This window comes from Anabrus simplex, chromosome 1, assembly GCF_040414725.1.
Source record: "Anabrus simplex isolate iqAnaSimp1 chromosome 1, ASM4041472v1, whole genome shotgun sequence".
NCBI lineage: Eukaryota > Metazoa > Arthropoda > Insecta > Orthoptera > Tettigoniidae > Anabrus > Anabrus simplex.
The window spans coordinates 953,234,786-953,256,531 of NC_090265.1; the positions used below are offsets into that span (position 1 = coordinate 953,234,786).

At 40.0% G+C, this 21,746-nt stretch overlaps 1 protein-coding gene across 10 annotated transcripts in view; it reads right to left on the minus strand.

Annotated features, from left to right (window-relative positions):
• EndoA (endophilin-A) overlaps positions 1-21,507 on the minus strand; it is a 732,000-nt gene extending 710,493 nt beyond the window's left edge. For 9 of the 10 annotated variants that reach the window (XM_067136725.2, XM_067136721.2, XM_067136723.2 and 6 more), the window contains exon 1: positions 21,334-21,507. The gene's annotated coding sequence lies outside the window, so the exon portion shown is untranslated. The remainder of the gene's footprint in view (positions 1-21,333) is intronic. The other variant, XM_067136716.2, reaches the window with a different exon arrangement.
• Positions 21,508-21,746: the final 239 nt, after the last annotated feature.

The window sequence follows — 21,746 nt, forward strand, 5'->3', positions numbered from 1 at the left end:
TTTAAACCAGGGAATTGTGGTTTTTGGGGTTTGAATCAAAAAAGTGAAAGATTTCTTTAGTTAACTTTCTTCCGTCCATTCTTTTCAGATGACCGTAAAATCGTGCCCGTCTTTTTCTGATTGTGTCGGTAATTTTCTCTATTTTGCTGTAGACTTCCTTGTTGGATCTCTTGTGATGGATTCCATTTCTGTACTTTGATCCCAAGATTCCTCTCACAATTTTGCGTTCTCTTTTCTCCAGTTCTTCAAGGAGTCCTTTGTTGGCATTTAGAGACAGGGTTTCGGCTGCATATAGAACTACTGGCTTCAGAACTGTTTCATCGTGACGTATCTTGGTGTTTTGGGAAAGGCATTATTGTTGTAGATTGTGCGGGATGTTTGGTAGGCTATTTCCAGTTTGCGTACTCGCTCCTGAAGTGCTTCTTTGTCCAGTCCATTTTTCATGATGATCTCACCCAGGTATTTGAATTTGTCTACTCGGGTGATGTCCCCGTATTTTGTATGGAGTTTTGGTGGAGCAATATCATCGGCAAATGCTAAGCAGTCTGTTGCGATCCCCTTGGATTTGGTTCCTATTCTCAATGGACTGTAGTTGGTTTCCTGTAATCTCACCCGCCAGGTTCTGATGTGTTTTTTTTTTTCAAGAACACAGTTGAAGAGTATCGGGGATAGCCCATCACCTTGTCGGACTCCTGTTTTGATGTCAAAGGAATGCGAGAGACATCCGTGGAACTTCACCTTGGATTTTGTATCGGTCAGGGTGGCTCTAATTAATGCCAGCAGTTTCAAATCAACTCCAAATTCATTTAAGATGTTTAGCAGGACTTCCCGGTCAATGGAGTCGTACGCTTTCTTAAAGTCCACAAAGACAGACACATACTGCTTGGACCTTAGTGTACAATATCTGATGATCGTTTTGAGATTTTGGATCTGTTCAGCTGTTGAGCGACCTTTTCTGAACCCTCCTTGGTATTCACCTATTTGATGTTCGAATTGTGCTTCCAAACGCTCCAGGATGGCAAGTGATAGAATTTTGTAAGTCACGGGTAGCAAAGATATTCCTCTGTAGTTGTTGATGTTCTTCATGCTGCCTTTTTTGTGTAATGGATGGATCAAAGCTATTTTCCAATCTTCGGGTAGGGTCTCCTTGTTCCAAATTTCTTCTATTTGCTTTTGCAAGATATCAAGTGATTCCTCTGGGGCATATTTTCATAGTTCTGCTACTACTGAGTCTTCCCCCGGCGCTTTGTTATTTATGAGACGGGCAATGTGGCGCTTGATTTCATCTCTGTCGGGTGGTCTGGAATATGGGTACCTGAGTAAGGGTTCCTTGGTCTCAATGGCGCTTTGCGGTTCAGAGCAATTAAGTAAATTCTTGAAGTAATCTGCCAGAATGCTGCAATTTTCTTCATTTGACGTCGCCAGTGTGCCGTCCTTTCGTTCAAAGCATAGAGATGGTGGTTTATAGCCAGTGAGTTTGCGTTTGAAGGCTCTGTAGTACTCTCTGCTTTCATTCTTCCTAAAGTTTTGTTCCATCTTTTCAATGAGAGATTTTTCGTATTTACGTTTCTCAGTTCTGAACACCCTAGCTGCTTGGGCACGTTGGGTTTTGTAGGTTTCCCAATCATTTTCTGATTTCGTAGAGTAGTACTGTTTCCACGCATTGAGTCTTTCTTGGAGGACTGATTCGCAGGTACCATTCCACCAGGCATGCTTTTTGCTTCTCTTGGTTTCTGCAACGTCTTTGGCGGCCTCAACAAGGAGACTTTTGGCGTTGTTAAGGTCACAGTCATTTGGTCTAGTCTTCTCCTGGAACTCCTCGACCCTTTGCCGAAGTTTATCATTGTCGAAGCGTGTGATCTGTTTGGTTGTCTTCCTTGTGTTTGCGGGAATTGGTTTGAATTTGATAAGAGACATATAATGATAGGAGGCCACATTGATGCCTTTCTTTACCTTGACATTCATAATCTCAGGGCTGTTTCTCCTAGAGATTGCAACATGATCAATTTGGAACTCTCCGAGAGCTTGGACGGGAGAACGCCAAGTCATTTGCTTTCTGGGTAGATGGCGAAAGTGGGTCGACATGACCTGCAGGTTGTGATGTTCGCAAATGGACACCAGTCTTTTGCCGTTGGGATTGGTTCTTTTGTGAGTAGGGTAATTTCCTATAACTTTCTTGTACTTCTGTTCACGACCTAGTTGGGCATTGAAGTCACCCAAAAGAAGCTTGACATGGTGTTTGGGGATTTTGTTTAATTTTTCATCCAGTAGGTCCCAGAAATTATCAACTTCGCCTGGATCAGACTTGTTCTTATCGTTTGTAGGAGCATGTGCGTTAACTAGGACGTAGGTTTTGTTCGCGCATTTAATTGTGAGTATAGACAATCTGTCATTCACAGGTTCGAAATTTGCAACCGATTTAAGGATCTTGGTTCTAACAGCAAACGCGGTTCCAAGCATCACAGCTCCATTGAGGATTCCTCTTTGCGCTTTGCTCTTGAAAAATAGGTAGCCTTCGGATTCAAAAATCTCTTCATCTGGGTACCTTGTTTCCTGTAGGGACATTATGGATATCTGATTTTCGTGAAGAGCTTTGGTGAGGGTTTTCAGCTTGCCAGTTTGTGTAAGTGAATTTATGTTGAAAGTTGCTAGAAATGTTTTAGATTTTGGCCTGAGTTTTTGACTCTTCGGGGTACACCGAGACGCTCCGACTCGTCTCTTGCATGATGTCGAGTCTCCCCCAGAATCCGAACGAGACTCGTGCGCCGTGGCGTTCACGGCGAGGGATTTATCCGAAAATTTACCCCCTGGGGTATGTTTCTTGAAATGTTGTGCCATCATGCTTTTTGACTTGACTTTGCTTTGGATGGGTACCCATCCTTTTACAACTAGGGTTGTTAGCCCTAGAGGTCGCCTCAAGATGTTTTCTGGCTTCTGGTCATTTACCAGTCTTCGCCGTAACCCTGGCAAGGGGCAGTTTTTTTTTTTTTTCACGGTGGTATTTTATTTCCCTACTACCCTCTGACTCTGTTGGCGGCAGAGCCAGCGAGCTTCCCCAATTCCAACGGGACGCGCCCGATGGAGGTAATCGGTAAATCCCCACACGGGTTATTATTATTATTATTATTATTATTATTATTATTATTGCAGTTAATATTTTTTGGCATCCAGCAATAATCATATGTTATTTGTGGTATAATCGAAATATTCTCGTACTTCGGGGGTACGAAGGTAAGACAGGGGTACGCCAACCAAAAAGTTTGAATACCACTGGACTAGAGAGTCGCAGGCAATGGAGTGAAAGTGTATAATTTGCTCGCAGTATGTGTACACAGATGGCTTAAATATGCAGCGATAAAGAATATGGTGGAATTTTCAGCAGATGTGCGGAGGGAAATGTGGCATATCGGGACAGGAGTATCCATTTCTATATCATTTTCTTGCTAGTGGTTTAATGTCGCACAAACACATGGAAGGATTTCATCGACACACGGATGGGAAAGCGTTAGGATTGGGAAGGAAGCGGCCACGGCCTTAATTAAGGTAATGTGGCCTAATGTGAAAATGTGGAAACCACCGAAAACCATCTTCAGGGCTGCCGACGGTGGGAATCGAACCCACCATATCCCGAATGCTATCTCAAAGCTACGACATAAGCCGCTCAGCCAAAATCGCTCGTACTGGTATTCGTAGTTAATGGAATGTAGCCTTTGTGATACAAGTATACAAGAATTCTAACGGTCCTGTCACATTATCGAACCCGGCAACAGACATATTTTGCACATTACAATTACTTCCTCAATTATTCAGGTGTGCTGTACATCAAATAGTCTTTCCACACTAACAGCTCGACGTCTATTGTAACACTGTGGCAGATTTTCAACGTGCCATTCGCTTCACTTATCTGTGACTACGTACTGTACTACCACAGACATCTATGACGGAAATGGTCACGAGAAACCCAAGCGTGGAGGGACGAATGGTACGACATTATATTCCAGTGATTAAAGTACGCATTGTTGTCAACTTTACGGGTTTCACCAATTACAATACTCACTTCTGTTGGAACATTAATAACAAGTAATGCGAAAAATTTAAGAGTATGAACTAGCAACATTACTTAAATTACAGGGAAAAAGAGATAGAGGAAAGGGAAATAGTATTAGTTGGACACAATCACATCTCAAGCCGTCACTTATCTCACGAAGTCTCTAATACTGTATTACAGGATGTAGCAAACTGGCTTTCCGACATGCTGATCGGTACAGGGCTACGAGTGATAGACCACCCCGAAAATGGCAGAAAAGGGAAACTAAAATGGCAGAAAAATAGACTAAAAACAGAGAAAGTTGCCTAATGATCAATCTGGTCAAATGTTTGATGCTCACACGTTTTCGCATCAAATATTTTCATTTTTAGTAATCTCCAATCAAAACAAGGCCGGATGAGACCATAAAAAATGAATGTGTAAGTATACACACGTAAATCACCAAATGATGAATAGTAACTATAATTTGATATTTTAGCCTAAGTTTCGTTTATTTCTGGTACTGCAGGGATATGAACTGTTAATTTATTATTAAATAAAGGAAGACTACATATTTTTTATTAAATGAAATGTTTATGTTTGACGAACAAAAGTACCGGTATAATAGCAAATGTCATTTTTAACTTTTACGTAAAAAATTTTGCCATGAAATATTGTTACAGTACTGAAAAAGATTGTAAACCAGGGAAATACAGTTATTAATAATTGAGTAGAATACAACAATAAAGAATTATCTTTTTGTCAAAGGAAGCAGTGATCAAACCTTTTTTTCTCTCTACAGTTTTCTTAAGAGTTTCTACTTCTTTAAGCTTTTGCTTCTCAGTTTCACACATTTTAATGCCTTCTAACCATGTTCAGCACCAACTTCCTTGAAATTCCCATTCTGTACTGCTCTCTTCAATAGTTCATTGGCTTCTTTGAATAGACGATCAGACGCTTCAGAAGTTGCCTCGTGGTCAGTTTTGACTGTGATATCTTAATATTTCGAAAACTTTCTTCGAAGAGTCTTCACATTATTGACCTTTTTTCTCTGTCTGTAGCTAAACTAATCTTCTCAACTTTTTTCTCCTTTTTCTATCTTCTTTGCTTCTCAGGTACATGGTATAATGTTTATGTGCATTCTGTTCCATAGCAATAGGTTCTGAAGTCATGGAAACCACTTCACCTACATTTCCTACCGCTTTCAATGCATCTTTGATCATCAAAATAGCATTCAATGTTCGTTCACAAGTGGAAGTCTTGTGCTCGATTAAAAAGCCCATCTCGTAAAAGGAAAACGCCTTTCAATGTCTGCACTGTAATAAAGACAGTGCATCGGGCGAGTTGGCTGTGCGGTTAGGGGCGCGCAGCTGTGAGCTCGCATCCGGGAGACAGTGGGTTCGAACACCAATGTCGGCAGCCCTGAAAATAGTTTTCCGTGGTTTCCCATTTTCACACCAGGAAAATGCTGGGGCTGTACCTTAATTTAGGCAAAAGCCGCTTCCTTCCCATTCCTAGGGCTTCCCTGTCCCATTGTCGCCATAAGACCTATCTGTGTCGGTGAGACGTAAAACAATTAGCAAAGAAAAAAAATAAAAGTGTAGCCTTGATAACGTTTGCCAATTACTGATATGTTTTTGGCCTGCTACATTAGTTTTATTTTGAGTTGTATCCCAAAAACTATCAATTTTTCCTTCGTAAGCTGATCCCGTCTCCATCTGCAACATCTTCCATTCGTCAATGAGCATTCTTTTATATCTATAGGTAGATTCTCTGGCGACTGAAACTATATCTCGCAACAGGACGAAATGAAAGCCTACCTCTCCTACCCAGACAGCCAACATTCTGACGGTGATTTTTTCCCACCAACGGGACTCGAACCGGATAACCATGGTGTAAGCCCGTATAGACTTGACGTATTAACGATCAACGCCACTCGGCAGGCAATAATAATAATAATAATAATAATAATAATTATTATTATTATTATTATTATTATTATTATTATTATTATTATTATTATTATTATTATTATTATTATTGTACCTCTACGACGCAAGTTCAAATCTTGCGCCAATTGAAACTTCTCTACTGGAGAAACCCAGAACTTTAACAACTGAACTAACTCTACGGTTTATCAGAAGATGTCACTGAGTGTTTTTGATTTGCTTTTGTTTTTCATTGATCAAGAAGTGTGGACATTCTCTAATCGATGTCTCTACCAAAAACTATGATAACGCACTCTGGTGTAAAGGAATGAACCTTCTTGGAGAAATGTTGTATTCATAAGTTTTGTCTTTACTAAATTTTGTTCTGTGGTTTGTGGGTTGGCAACATTAATCCTTTCCTTCCGCCTGTTTTGAATTTAGCCAATCAGTAATTTCTGTAATTAATTTTCCTCCAATCATTGCTTTCTTCTTCGAATTTCCATGTGTAACTCCTTGTCAACCAATAAAAATTGAGGGGGTGTGTCTAATCATTCCTGAAAGGTCTCGAATTTTCCGCGAGGGTATAAAACCTGCTGATTTTCTTGTCTCCGGGCCACTTCAGTAACATCTAGCTTAGTATGTGGATATGTAGCAGGGGGCGAAAAGCGCCTCGTTCTTCAGGCAGCAGTTCTTCAACAAGGTAATGGCCTTTTAACATCTGTATTTCTTGCTAGCTCAGCAGTTTAACTCTCGGGGAGGGTTCGAAACCTTTAATATGTAACCCATCTCTTTAAAATGTAAATCCCTTTTCACTCTATGTAAAAACTACAATCTCTTTAACTGTAAAGCGGGGATAGAGAGTGTTTTACCCTCTCGAGCTCCTCTTCATTTTGAACTTGAGGTGACTACGTTTTCATAACCGTTTCTTCTCTTCCTTAATGTATTAAAGTTTCTCATACGAGTCACCTCCCTAGCTTGGGATTAGCCCCTGTATTATCGGCCTAGCGCCACATAGGTTTTAAAAACTTTAGTGTAGGAGTGCAAGTAATCGCCTCCATTCAATTTTGTATTTTGGGCCATTTATTTAATCCGTTTTGTTTTCCTTCCTGAGAAGGCCCAATAGATTGGGTACGAAGTACCCCTGTGCCATTGAAATGTCGTGTGGCTTTTAGTGCCGGGATATCCCAGGACGGGTTCGGCTCACCAAGTGCAGGTGACACCCGTAGGTAACCTGCGCGTCGTGATGAGGATGAAATGATGATGAAGAGAACACATACACCCAGCCCCCGTGCCATTGGAATTAACCAATTAAGGTTAAAATCCCCGACCCGGCCGGGAATCGAACCCGGGACCCTCTGAACCGAAGGCCAGTACGCTGACCGTTCAGCCAACGAGTCGGACCCTGTGCCATTATAAGTGTGCCTTGAGGGCAATTAGTGTAAAGTCAGTTTATGGCCTCATAAATAGGCTTGAAAAATTGAGAGCGGGTCAGCTCTTTCTTGTGTGTGAAAGGTGCCTCTGGGAGGCTTGAGGTTAAAAGTTGGGAGCAAGTGCTCCATGCAATTAGGGGTTTTCTGCCCTTTGGTAATTTGTGGTTGTGAGCTGAGAGCTCAGAAATTATACTTGGGGCTCGAAGCCCAGATCTTGTAATAATCCCCTAACACTTGTGATTTCTTTGTACCTGATTTTGGCTTGTTGTTGACTTGTTAAGTTTTGAAAGTCTATATGAAAATTGTTAAGTTCTGAAAATATAACCTTTATGAAAATTTTAATGCAACTTTCGGACTTGTAGTTAGACCCATTCCAGCCCGCACCTCCTTTCACCTCTGCTGTTCCACAGATACCTTGGAACAATTATTATTATTATTATTTTACATCTCACTAACTATATTTACGGTTTTTGGAGATATCGAGGAACCGGAATTTTGTCCCGTAATGTTCTTTTAAGTGCCAGAAAATCTACCGACACGAGAATGGAGTATTTGAGCATCTTCAAATACCACCGGATTGAGTCAGGATCGAACTCGCCAACTTAGACTAGGAAGGCCAGCGCTACTACCGTACGGAGTTTCCACGACCGGATGCCCTTCTCGACGCCAATCTCGTCAGAGGAGTTAATGAGATGAAATGAATGACGTGATATATGATAGCAGGAAGAGACATGGTTGAAACCCAGCGTCGGCATATAGCCTACTCCTGTCGAGTAGCACTAAGGGATCTGCTCACGGCTTAACGTCCCCATCAACAGTGCCATATGCCCTCACTCCATATGAACACTGCAGAGAGGTCTGGAATTGAATCCAGGCTTGTGGCACACAATTTAGTGATTATATATTGTATACCACCACCTCTCCTACGCTGTCAACCAACATTCTGATGGTGAACATTTTTTCGACCAACGGGATTCGATCCGGCTAACCACGGTGTCAGATGATGAAGACTTGATGTTTTAACGATCATAGCCACCAAGCAGGCTAATACTTAGGTACAGTACTTTACAAAACTTAATTTACACAAACAATTAGGAAATTAGCATGCAAGACAGGATTCCGAACAAAATACTCAACAGAATTTTAAAACAAGGAACACAGAACACATCAGCGTACTTATACATCAAACAGAATCTGCATCTGACAACCATATACTGGACACAGGACATGAACATGCAGACCCCAACACAAGCATGGGAACTCTTCATCTCAGCCCTAAAGGAACGCTCAAATATAAAACAATTTCTGCATTTGCCAACCACTTACTAGATATGGGATAAATATGCAGATACCATAAAAAAAATGCAATGCCCACAATAATAGTTTTTAATCCGGGAGGGGTCGCGTGCCGAGTGTAACGTCAGGAGTCGCGTACGGTCGTTTCGACCGGAAATCAATAAAACACCAAACGCTTACTTGATACACCACTTATTGTTACAATAATCTAAGATAATACCGTACTATATAAACACAGACAAACCATTTTTAACATAATAATTCTAATAATGAGATTGCCTTTTGGTAATGAAATTGAAAATAAATATTCAAGTTCTGTTTATGAAAAATACTTTTAAAGTGACGTTTAATTTCATTTAACACACATCTAGACAATGCTCCTTCTCCCTCTACTCAACAATGAATGATAACAGTGCACTTTTCGCGTTATAAATACGTCTACACCATGAGTCGAGTATGTTTGAATAGAACGGAGACAGGTAACGTGAGGAGTCGCGTGCGAACGAAACGACCGGATAGCCAGCTTGTAACTCACTAAAGGAGTGGAGAGTGATAACAGTGGTGTAACGGAAGTGCGGTCGAGTCCATTAAAAGGCATTGGGGAATAGAAATTATAATAAACAGTGTTCGCGGAAGGATTGATCAAAATAAACAGAAACCGGACGCGACCCCTCACGGGTTAAATTAACAATGAAATATAATGAATTTACAAAAGTTTATACATGGTAAACAAGTTATCTCGTTCTGACTCGTAAGCTAAGTATAATGTGCTCAGTATAAATTTGTGGAGTGCATTCATATGACTTCCGGGTGCTCTAGTTTCTAGTAGATCTTGTTCCTGCGCTCAGAATAACAAAAAGTAAGTTTTTTAAAGTAACATTCAGTAGGTTACAATACCAGTACACTGTTAAAAGATTCTAGTGTTTGTAAAGAATATGAATATACAGTCCTCCAAATAAACCACAAATGGTGAGTTGAAAGCATTTGTATTAATTCAACTTATTATTTTATCATACATAGTAATAATGAGTTTGCTCCTAAACTATAGGGGTAAGGTTTTCACACTACTGTGCAGAAATACAAAAAATGGATATTTATACGACTGTTAAACTGGAAGACATTAACCGATTCTCATACTACCACACACTTCCCATAATTCACTACCAGTACCATCATGAAATCTTTCTAACAATGGTTATAAACTTAAAATACATAAATGTACTCTGGATTTGATCATGCACCAATGAACATGGAAGGCCAATGCAAATTTAAAAAGTATATACAAAGAGCACTGGGAAAATTTTGCAATGTGAGTGAACGCTTTAGAGTTTTTCAAAATAATTTGCAACACACTCAATACACTTCTCCATACGTCGCAACCAGTCACTGAACCAACTCCGCCACTTTTCTTCGGTTACATTTTCACACTCTTGATTCCATGCTGCCAGAAGCTCCTCGTCAGATGCAAAACGCCGCCATTCAGCTTCATCTTCACTTCTGGGAAGAGTGCGAAGTCACATGGGGCAAGATCAGGACTGTATGGAGGGTGATCAAGCACAGTCAACCCTGATCAGGCAAGAAAATCCATTGTTACATTAGCACGATGTGCTGGAGCATTGTCGTGATGCAAGAGCCAAATGTTGAGCCGTGGGCTTGAACGGAGCTGCTTGAAAGCCTGGATGACCTGAGGCAGCCAAGTCTCATTGTACCACATCGCAGTAACCGTCCTTTGTGTTTCTAGCACAACCCGAGTCAGGATGTCCCGTTTAGTGAAGAATACTGCAATCATCCTTTTCTTCACTGAATTTGACTTTCGCACAGTCACAGGAGTACCCTCATCTTCAAACAGCCACACCTTGTTCTGGGATTTTGTTGGGACATCGTAATAACAAAGCCAAGTTTCGTCACCTGTAAAGATGCTATTGACGTTACGCGAAGTCCCATTTTCAAACTGTTTTAGCATTTTTCGGCACCATTTCACTCGATGCGCCCTTTGTTCCTCTGAAAGTGAATGGGGCACCCAAAGGAAACAAACCTTTCTAGCATGGACATGGTCGTGTAGAATTGAATGAATAGCTGGTGCAGGGATGTGGAGGGTTTCTTCTACCTGCCGATATGTCAACCGCCTCCCTTGTTGCAACATTTTCCTCACAGCTTCAATGTTTTCCTCAGTCACTGATTCAGACGGTCGCCCCGAACGAGGATCGTCTTCAACCCCAAAATTTCCCCTCTGGAACTATTTGTACCAGCGGAAAATTGTTGTCCGATGTGGACAGTCTTTTCCCAGCACAGGAGTCATTTCCTCCAGGCACTGGTCAACAGTTAATCCACGAGCAAAATTGTAGCGGATAATTGCGCGATATTCACATTTAGACCACACTGACATCGTAACTTGCTTTCAATACCACTGATTGGTAACAACTGGTGTGAAGGTCTCGCCTTGCTATCTTCTAGCCCGGTTTTCACCCCTATTTTAATCCTTCACCATAACAGGGATGTTCAGCCAACCGCTTTTGCGCATTGCAAAACTTTCCTAGTGCCCTTTGTTCTAATGAAGGCTAAGGATAAAAATGTTATATGTTTAATGTCCCTTCAATATTGCTGTAAATATTAAGAGATGCCAGGGTGTCAGAATTTTATAATACTGGTGACAGACAGCAACGTTGTATTTCAAGATCATCACATCAATCAATCAATCAATCAATCAATCAATCAATCAATCAATCAATCAATCATCATTGATCTGCATTTAGGGCTATCAACCAAGTGATAAACTCTCTCTGTCAATTATTTACCAAGTCTTTTCTTAAATGATTTCTTAGAAATTTATCAAACATTTTCATTGCTAAATTATTCCATTCCCTAACTCCTCTTCCTGTAAATGAATATTTGCCCCAATATTACCTCTTAATTCCAACTTTTTCTTCATATTCTCTTTTCTACCTTTAAAAGCTCCACACAAGTTTATTCGCCTACCAATGCCATTCCACTAACAGGTTAGAACATACCGCTTAAGGAAAAACAGTTTAACCACCTAATCAATACACGATATTATAATATAAAAAGATTTATAGAACAAAAGTGGATATATTTCAGCTCTTGGAGCCATCATCAGCACATAAACACTTAAATAAGATTAAAAGCACGTTAGCATATAAACGTATGAAATGATTTTAACATAAATACATTTAAAAGAAAGATCATGAATGCACTATTGCTAATTGAGACAATTACGAGGTTAAACTTTTTTCTTTCTTTCTCAAGTTACATAGTCAATACGGACCAATATGAACATGATTACTTGTAACATATTGCTTAGTCGAGCAGCTTGTCTCCTTACCCCCAAGCCTTCATTATGGTCTTTCCTACCTTTAAAAGCTCCATTCAAGATTATTCATCTACTAATGTCATTCCACGCAATCTCTCCACTAACAGCTTGGACATCCTCTTAGTCGAGTAGCTCGTTCCTTAAACTTAAGTCTTCCCAGCCCAAAGTTTGCAACATTTTCATAATGCTACTCCTTTGCTGGAAATCACCTAGCACAAATCGTGCTGCTTTCCACTCCATTGTTTCCAGTTCTTGTATTAAGTAATCCTGGTGTGGGTCCCATACACTGCAACCATACTCTAATTGGGGTCTTACCAAAAACTTATATGCCCTCTCCTTGACATTCTTACTAGAACCCCTAAACACCCTCATAATCATATGAAGAGGTCTGTCACCTTTATTTACAACCTCATTAATGTGATTTATTCCAATGAAGATCTTCCCTTATATTAACACCTAGGTAGTGATCACCGTGATCTGCTACCACCCCATCAACACAGTTAACTAAAATTAAGAAGCCTTTTCCACTTGGAAAAACTTACAACCTGACCTTTCACCCCATTTACCATCATAACATTGTCTACTGTTCACCTCACAACATTGTCGAGGCCTTTCTGTAGTCGCTCACAATCCTGTAACTTGTTTACTATTCTATACAGTATAACATCATCTGCAAAAGGCCTTTTCTCTGATTCCAGTTTTTTAGCCATACAAATTATACAGAATGAATATATATCAGTGTACATAAATTTCAGGATGTATTCCTGACACCAAACCATTACAAAAATTTCATATGAACATGGGTCCAAAAATCCTTCTATTGGGAGTTATGGAAGGAATTCCCTGTATTGATCCATAATTATGTAATTCACCTCAAACTTCCATTTTTACCCAATTTCTTCTTTACCATTGGTCATGGCATTCAGTTTGTTTTGTTTTGTCTGACTGTCCTTTGTTCCGTTTTGTGTTATTCAGAGTAACTTCCATCACATTACAGGATGATGTATTCAGTGAGAGAAATGATGGATACGCACACGTGGCCTTGCTGACGGAAATGTGGTAGGAGCACGTCAACTTTATGCAGGAAGGTACGTATGGAGGCAGTTACATTGTGTAAAAACATTGACACTATTCCACCAACACTTGCAAACGACAGGCGCATTTGAAAGGAGAGTTGGAGATGTTGGGAGACTACGAGAAGTACAAAGCCATGCACTTGAGGAATGAGTTCCTCATATTGTGGATGAAACCCAATCGACTAGTATTTAAAAAAAATTGAGAGAAGAGAAGGCGTTTGTCACATGACTATCTGGAAAATTCTCCATGAGAACCTTCTATACCTGCATCATCTTCAATGAGTGCAAGGGTTAAATGCAGCAGACTTTCAGCCAAGGAACATTGTCCATCAATGCACGTTACAGCAGTGTGCTGTGTTCATGTATTTCTTAGCATTTACCCCTATTCACTGATAAGGCTGTTTTTACATGTGATGGTCAATTATCAAAATAAACAAACCTGGGCTTATCAAAATCCTAATGAAGTATGACAGGATAAACATCAAAAGAGGTCTATCCTCAATGCGGGGGGTGGAATCATTGATGATCAGCATACTGACCCCCCCCCCTTCAGCGTCTTACTGGACAAATGTACCTACAGTTGCTCATAAATGTGGTGCTTCATTTACTTGATGATGTACCTTCAGATGTCATTCAACAAATGTGGTTTACACATGATGGTGCTACACCTCACTTTAATCTGACAGTTCGCCAGTATCTCGATAACTAGTTTCTGAACAGGTGGATTGATCATCGGGGATACAATGAATGGCCTGCCCGATCACCAGGTTTGAATCCAATGGATATTTTCCTCTGGTGACATTTAAAGTCCTAGGTGTATCAACTCCTGTATCCAATGCCCATGTTCTGAGGGAGCATCTCCAAAATGGATTTGACCAAATACTAAACACTCCAGGACTTCTCAACAAAGTAAGGCAAAATATAGAACGCAGGCTCAGGGGATGCAAGGAAGCAAGAAGAGGTCACTGCGAGCAATTTTTGAAAATTTATGTAGTTAAATGTATCACATGTAGGCTACCATTATAATAAACCCATGTGAATCCCAAATACAGCAATTTTGGACCCAAGTTCATATGAACAATTTATAATATTTTTGTGACAGGAATATATCCTGAAATTTATGGACACCGATTTCTATACACTCTGTACATAAACATAAGAAAATGTAAAAGTCCAATAATAGTGCCTTGTGGGAACCCTCTCTTAATCATTACAGGATGAGATAATGTTTCATCTACTCTAATTTTCTGAATTCTATTTTCTGGAAATTTAGCCACGCATTCGACCATTTTTCTTTCTACTCCAAGATATGTAATTTTTGTCAGTACCAGTAATCTCCCAAGATATATACTATCAAAAGCCTTGGATAGATAAATAGTGATAGGGGCGGATGACCTTCGATGTTAGGCCCCTTAAAACAACAAGCATCATCATAAATAGTGATATAGTCCATATGACCTCCTGAATCTAAAATATCTGCTATATCTTGCTGGAATCCTACAATTTGAAGCTTATTGGAATAACCTTTCCTAAACCCAAACTGCCTTCTATCAAACAAGTTAGTAATTTCAAAAATGTGTCTGATATAATTGGAAAGAATGCTTTCCCAGAGCTTACAAGCAACACATATCAAGCTCACTGGCCTGTATTCCTTGCTTTATGTTTATCGCCCTTTCTTTTGTAGTCCCGGATTACTACAGCAACTATCCATTCATCTGGTATAGCTCATTCATGTAAACAGTAATCAAATATTTCAGATATGGCACTATATCCCAACACATTGCCTTTAGTATATCCCCAGAAAGGGGTTGTAGTAAGGATGTAAAAGAAATGGCATATAAGTCTCTGGTAAGACCCCAACTAGAGTATGGTTCCAGTGTATCCCCAGGATTACTTGATTCAAGAACTAGAAATAATCCAAAGGAAAGCAGCTTGATTTGTTCTGGGTGATTTCTGACTAAATAGTAGCGTTACGAAAATCTTGCAAAGTTTGGACTGGGAAGACTTGGGAGAAAGGAGACGAAATGCTCAGCTAAGTGGTACGTTCCCAGCTATCAGTGGAGAGATGGCTTGGAATGACATCAGTAGACGTATAATTTTGAGTGGTGTTTTTAAAATTAGGACGAATTCCAATAAAGTTGGAATTCAAGAGGACAAAATGGGGCATATTTGTTTATAGGATGGGGAGTTAGGGATTGGAATAATTTACCAAGGGAGATATTCAATAAATTTTCAAATTCTTTGCAAGTGTTTAAGAAAAAACTAGGTATACAACAGATAGATCTGCCACCTGGTGACTGCCCTAAATGCAGATCAGTGGAGATTGATGATAAATGATCCCAGCTGCTTTTCTAGCTTTCAATTTTGTACCATTTTGTAAATCTCTTTATTATCACAGGTTAATTTCAGTATTTTGCCAGTATTAGTCACCTCCTTGACATGGACATTATCCTTATATCTATTTTGACATAAGTTACTGCTGCCTCCTGTTAGTCCCCTCACATATACACTCCCCTTGTTCATTAATGATACCTGAAATATCCTTCCTGGAAACTGATTTCTGCCTTAAAGTAACCATACATATACGTCCGTTCTTCCCTAGAATGACTGCCAATTAAGTTTCCCCTTACGTTATCCTTAACTTCTCTGACTTTTTGGCTGAATTCAATTTCCTAGTAAGTTCCTTCTTTCCTTACTTCCACACCCATTTCTATTTATTTCTGACCTGCACCTCCTTATTCTCTTTATGTCTCTGTTACAATATAAAGGGTCTTGCCCATTTCTTAGCTTCCTTAAAGGTACAGACTTATTTTCACACTTCTCAACAACTGCTTTAAACCCATCCCATAGACTTACCTTTTTATTTACCATTTTCATAATTACAATTTTGTGAACAGGAGACAACACAAAAAATCTAAGATATGCATTTGGAAATGTAGGGCATGTTCTTATGCATAGTGCCTGAAGACAAATTCTGACTTCAGGAGATTCTCGTAGGAAAGTGACAGAACACAGGCCATTGGTAAACATTGTTTTATTATGCTATAGACAGCAAATACACAATACTACGTACAAAGGACAGGTCTCCACTGGTTACAGAACTTCAAAATAATCACCCAAGGTTTCCACTGTGCATTGCCAGCAGTGGAGCAGGCGCTGAATACCATTCGCTGCATGTGTATTGCTAACGTGTGACACCTCTCTCCGAAATGCTGTTACAATGGCTTCTTTGTTAGCAAACCGTTGTCCACGTAATGGCTTCTTGACTTTGGGGATTAGATCATAGTCACATGGGCTCAGATCAGGCGAATAAGGCAGGTGTGGAAGAACCTCCCATTCCCACCGTTGTAAGCAACGCTGAACGATGGCTGCTGTGTGAGCTGTCGCGTTATCGTGTAGGATTATGGCGTTGTCCAAAAGATCTGGATGTTTGGTTCGCACTGCATGGCGCTATTGGTACAACAAAAAGGAATTGTAATAAACTGCATTGACAATGCGCCCCTCACACACTGGATGACACACAAGAACACCTTGAAACATCGCATGCCAGGATTACCACAATCTTATTGGGCGACTGATTTTGTCGAACCTTGTGTCTTCGTGGTGACCCCTGACGACGCCATTCACTTGACTGTCTCTTCAGTTCAGGTTCATAAGCACATGCCCATGTTTCATCAACTGCAATAATGCGATTCAACATGGCTTGTCCTCCTTGCTGAAACCTCTCCAGATTGATGCAACATGTTTCATAACGAGTCCACTTCTGTACCTCAGTGAAGTGACGTGACACCCACTTTGCACAAAGTTTACGCATCTGTAGGTCCTTGTGAAAATGCGCCGTAATGTTGCCGCTGGTACTCCTGTATGTTCTTGCAATTCCGCTAGAGTCTAGCGCCTGTCCTCATGCAAACACTGATCGATCACCATTATCCATACATCTTTGTCCATGGACACTGGACAGCCTGGGCAAGGCAAATCGGCAGTTGATACTCTACCCCGTTTCAACGTCTCCACCCACTTCGCCACTGTTCTATAGGGCATGGCATGCACACCTAATGCTTCCCGCAGCTCTGCATGGCATTGGCGTGCATTTCTACCGCAGAGAACTGCTATTTTAATACACGATCATTGCTCCTGCTGGTTGACTTCCATTTTGTGATGCTCTTACTCACACACTGAACTTGGGGGCATGCTTAGACCCACACTGTTGTTTACATACACCATCTAGTGACATCATACGCACATACATACAGTACGTTTCCAAATGCATATCTTAGATTTTCCGTGCTGTCGCCTGTTCGCGAAAAAAAAAAATAGTTGCCATGACTTATGACTCGACCTAAGCCTCATTTATAAGCCATACTGTATTGCTTAATAGTCCTAAAACCTTCTTCCCTATCACCTTTATTTTTAACCACGACAAAAAACAGCTTTGTGATCATTTATTCCATCTATCACTTTACTTTCTGAAATGGTTTTCACTATTTTATCACTATCAGGTAATGATGGTGGTTATCATTTTAAGAGGAAGTTATTGTCAGCTAATTTTTCACTTTCTATCTATGATGCTTCCTTTGATCAGTAATATTTGTATCTAACTCAAGAGTTAAATAGCCTGGAACAATTGCGAAAATTAAAAATACACATCTAAAAATGAAAAACTCATGCACTAGCCAAAACACATACATGAGTTAAATAAACTGCACACACAAACTTTACTGTGTACTGCATAATGGCACATGATATTTCAGAGAACTTCTAATAAAACAACTGAAATGCACAGTCACAGGTAGTAGCATATATGGCTGTAATCTTGTGACACATGCAAAGAACATGTTTGAGTTGTCCAACTTAAGACATTTCTACTAGTGTGTCTGTGTCAATTTATTTGGCTACGAGCAGCGAGGTGGATGACAGGTTTTGAGTTCAAAAGGTTTTATTTATTCAAGCTCTTGCTCTTGTCCCTTTCGAATTACAACCAATCTCTAATACTAGCCTACTTTCTTTCTTAATCCGTTTACCTTCCAGTGTTAATTTTTCCCATGGACTCAGCGAGGAATTCCACCTCGACCGCCTCACGGGCAGTGTCCTAGAGCGTGAGATTTTGCGTCGGGGTTACAAATGAGGAGCAGGACCAATCAATCTATCAATCAATCAATCAATCAACACCGATCTGCATTTAGGGCAGTTGTCCAGTGGCAGATATCCCATACTTTGTTTACCTAGTCTTTTCTTAAATAATTACAAAAATTTGGAGATTTATTGAACATCTCTCTCGGTAAATTATTCCAATCCCTAACTCCCCTACCTATAAAAGAATATTTGCCCCAATTTGTTCTCTTGAATTCTAACTTTATCTTCATACTGTGATCTTTCCTACTTTTAAAACCACCACTACCGGGCGAGTTGGCCGTGCAGTTAGGCGCGCGCGGCTGTGAGCTTGCATCTGGGAGATAGTGGGTTCAAATACCACTGTCGGCAGCCGTAAAGATGGTTTTCCGTGGTTTCACATTTTCACACCAGGCAAATGCTGGGGCTGTTCCTTAATTAAGGCCACGACTGCTTCCTTCCAACTCCTAGCCTTTCCAATCCCACTGTCGCCATAAGACCTATCTGTGTCGGTGCGACATAAAGCCACTAGCAAAAAAAAACCACCACCCAGACTTATTCGTCTACGAATGTCATTCCACGCCATCTCTCCACTCATACTGTAGCTCGGAACATATCACTTAATACAATTTACAAACTTCATCATATAGATCTGTACTGATACAGTTTAAAATAAGAAACAATGTTAGCTTCAATGGTCCACCCATCAATACACCTCACTTCACAAGTGAAAAACTATTTGATATAAAAACATATTAAATATATCCTGGAACATGTTTTGTCTCATTTCAGACTTCATCAGCCATAACGTCTCACAGTAGATTACAAAGCTCATTGTTGCTGTCTAGTAATTGAAAAAAATGGAAGAACTCGTGTCCTTTAAGAACTATTTGAGAATACACTAACTTAAGATGAAATATATATATTATTTACACAAAATTGTCCTCAGTTCTTGCAAAAAAAATTGATCTTCAATGTTAAAATTTGAAACATTTCTTGATTCATGTTATGGCTGTCATGCCATGTTTCAAGGAATTTTTTGCAAGAAGTGAGGTCAATTTTGTGTAAATAAGGTGTATATTTCATCTTTAGTGTACTCTCAAATAGTTCTTAAAGGACATGGGTTCTTCCATTTTTTCAATTACTAGACAGCAACGAGCTTTGTAATCTACTACGAGACGTTATGACTGATGAAGTCTCAAATGAGACGAAACATGTTCCAGGATATGTTTAATATGTTTTTTATATTACATAGTTTTCCCTTGTAAAATGAGGTGTATTGATTGGGTAGACCATTGAACCTAACATTGTTTCGTATTTTTACATATCACTTAGTCAAGCAGCTCATCTCCTTTCTCCCAAGTATTCGCAGCCCAAACTTTGCAACATTTTCGTAACGCTACTCTTTTGTCAGACTTCATCCAGAACAAATCCAGCTGCTTTGCTTTGGATTCTTTCCAGTTCTCGAATCAAGTAATCCTGGTGAGATCCAATACACTGGAACCATAAAAGTTGGGGTCTTACCAGAGACTTATATGCCCTCTCCTTTACATCCTTACTGCAACCCCTAAATACCCTCATAATCACATGCAGAGATCTGTACCCTTTATTATAATCCCATTTATGTGATTACCCCAATGAAGATATTTCCTTATATCAACACCTAGGTACTTACAGTGATCCCCATAAGGAAGTTTCACCCCATCAACGAAGTAATTAAAACTGAGAGGACTCTTCTTATTACTGAAACTCACAACCTGACTTTTAACCCTGTTTATCATCACACCATTGCCTGCTGTCCATCTCACAACATTGTCGAGGTCTTTTTTCAGTTGCTCACAATATTGTAACTTATTTATTACTCTATACAGAATAACATCATCTGCAGAAAGCCTTATCTCTGATTCAACTTCTTTACTCATGTCATTGATATATATAAGAAAAGAAAGGTTCAATAATACTGCCTTGAGGGATTCACGTCTTAATGATTACAGGATCAGATAAAGCTTCACCTACTCTTATTCCCTGAGTTCTATTTTCTAGAAATATAGCCCCCCATTCAATCACTCTTTTGTCCAGTCCAATAGCCCTCATTTTTACCACTAGTCTCCCATTATCTACCCTACTAAATGCCTTAGATAGGTCAATTGTGATGCAGTGCATTTGATCTCCCGAATCCAAGATATCTGCTGTATCTTTCTGGAATCAGTACATCGCCCAGGCGGCCTCACTTGCTATGCTGAACAGGAGCCTTGTGAGGGGTGGAGGGGGACGAGAAGATCGGGAGGGATAGAAAAGGAAGCGGCCGTGGCCTCAAGTTAGGTACCATCCCGGCATTTGCCTGGAGAGGAAGTGGGAAACCACGGCAAACCACTTCGAGGAGGCTTAGGTGGGAATCAACCCCCCCTCCCCTCTACACAGTTAACCTCCCGAGGCACAGTGGACCCCGTTTCAGTCCTTGCACCGCTTTCCAAAAATTTCTTGGCACAACTGGGAATCGAACCTACGCCTCCGGGGTGGCAGCTAATGACACTAATCACTAAACCACAAAGGCAGACAAAAGCATTTGCTAAGCAGTTTAGGCCCTATTAGGCTCAGCATTAGAACTTTGTAGCTATACTTTTGAGACCAAAAAGTGAATTAAAATACTATACTAAAAATAAGAGACAATGTCTGACATTTAGACTACAAATTGTCATATAGTGGAAAACATTTTTAGATCATTAATAAAAGTTCCTAATACCTGGTTACGTGAGATGTTACATCTGAAATACTAGTTGTAATTAAAACTGAATAAGCACTACATCATTTAGAGAATGTGTTATCATAACAGGATAAGCAAGACTGAATATTTTCAAGAAGTGTACAGTTTATGCTTCAAGGGGGCGGAATGGAGGTATTAAAAACGTACACGAATGATGACTACAAACACCGCATCAAAAATTAAATTAGAAAATCAATACACAATTACCAGAATATTTAGTACACCGTCACAATGGCAGTATACGGAAATTATCTACACATCAGCAACCGATCTGGGTAAAGTCACTCTCAATATTTGCCGGATTTCTGACAATCTGAGGGGTACTATAACCTAACTAGTGATATTCATCTCTACCATGTTTAAGACCATACTTACCACAGTTTCAGAAGATGACTACAGAAACAGCAACAATTGGGCGTATCTGTAGCTTACACTGTATTTATTTCTTACGGGAATGCCTTCTTTAAATTATACTTTCACCGAATGCATAACTTACAAACATTCATCGAAATGCCACCCTCCACAAAGATCAACAAGCATCAGTCAGCACTTGTGACGTACGGAGAGCCATCTGTCATACAATACTATAAGCATTCTCATGAAGTAATATACTCTTGCCATCTGTCGGCAGGATATACTAACATCTCCCCGCGCCAGCACTTGTTATCCTTTACCAAATAGATGACTGTGAAGATGCCATGGAAGTGTGGTGTTATTGAAGGCTGTTCGAATACCATGGACGGCCATCCATGGTATGAGCCGATCCTGGGACAAGTCGGTATGAAAAC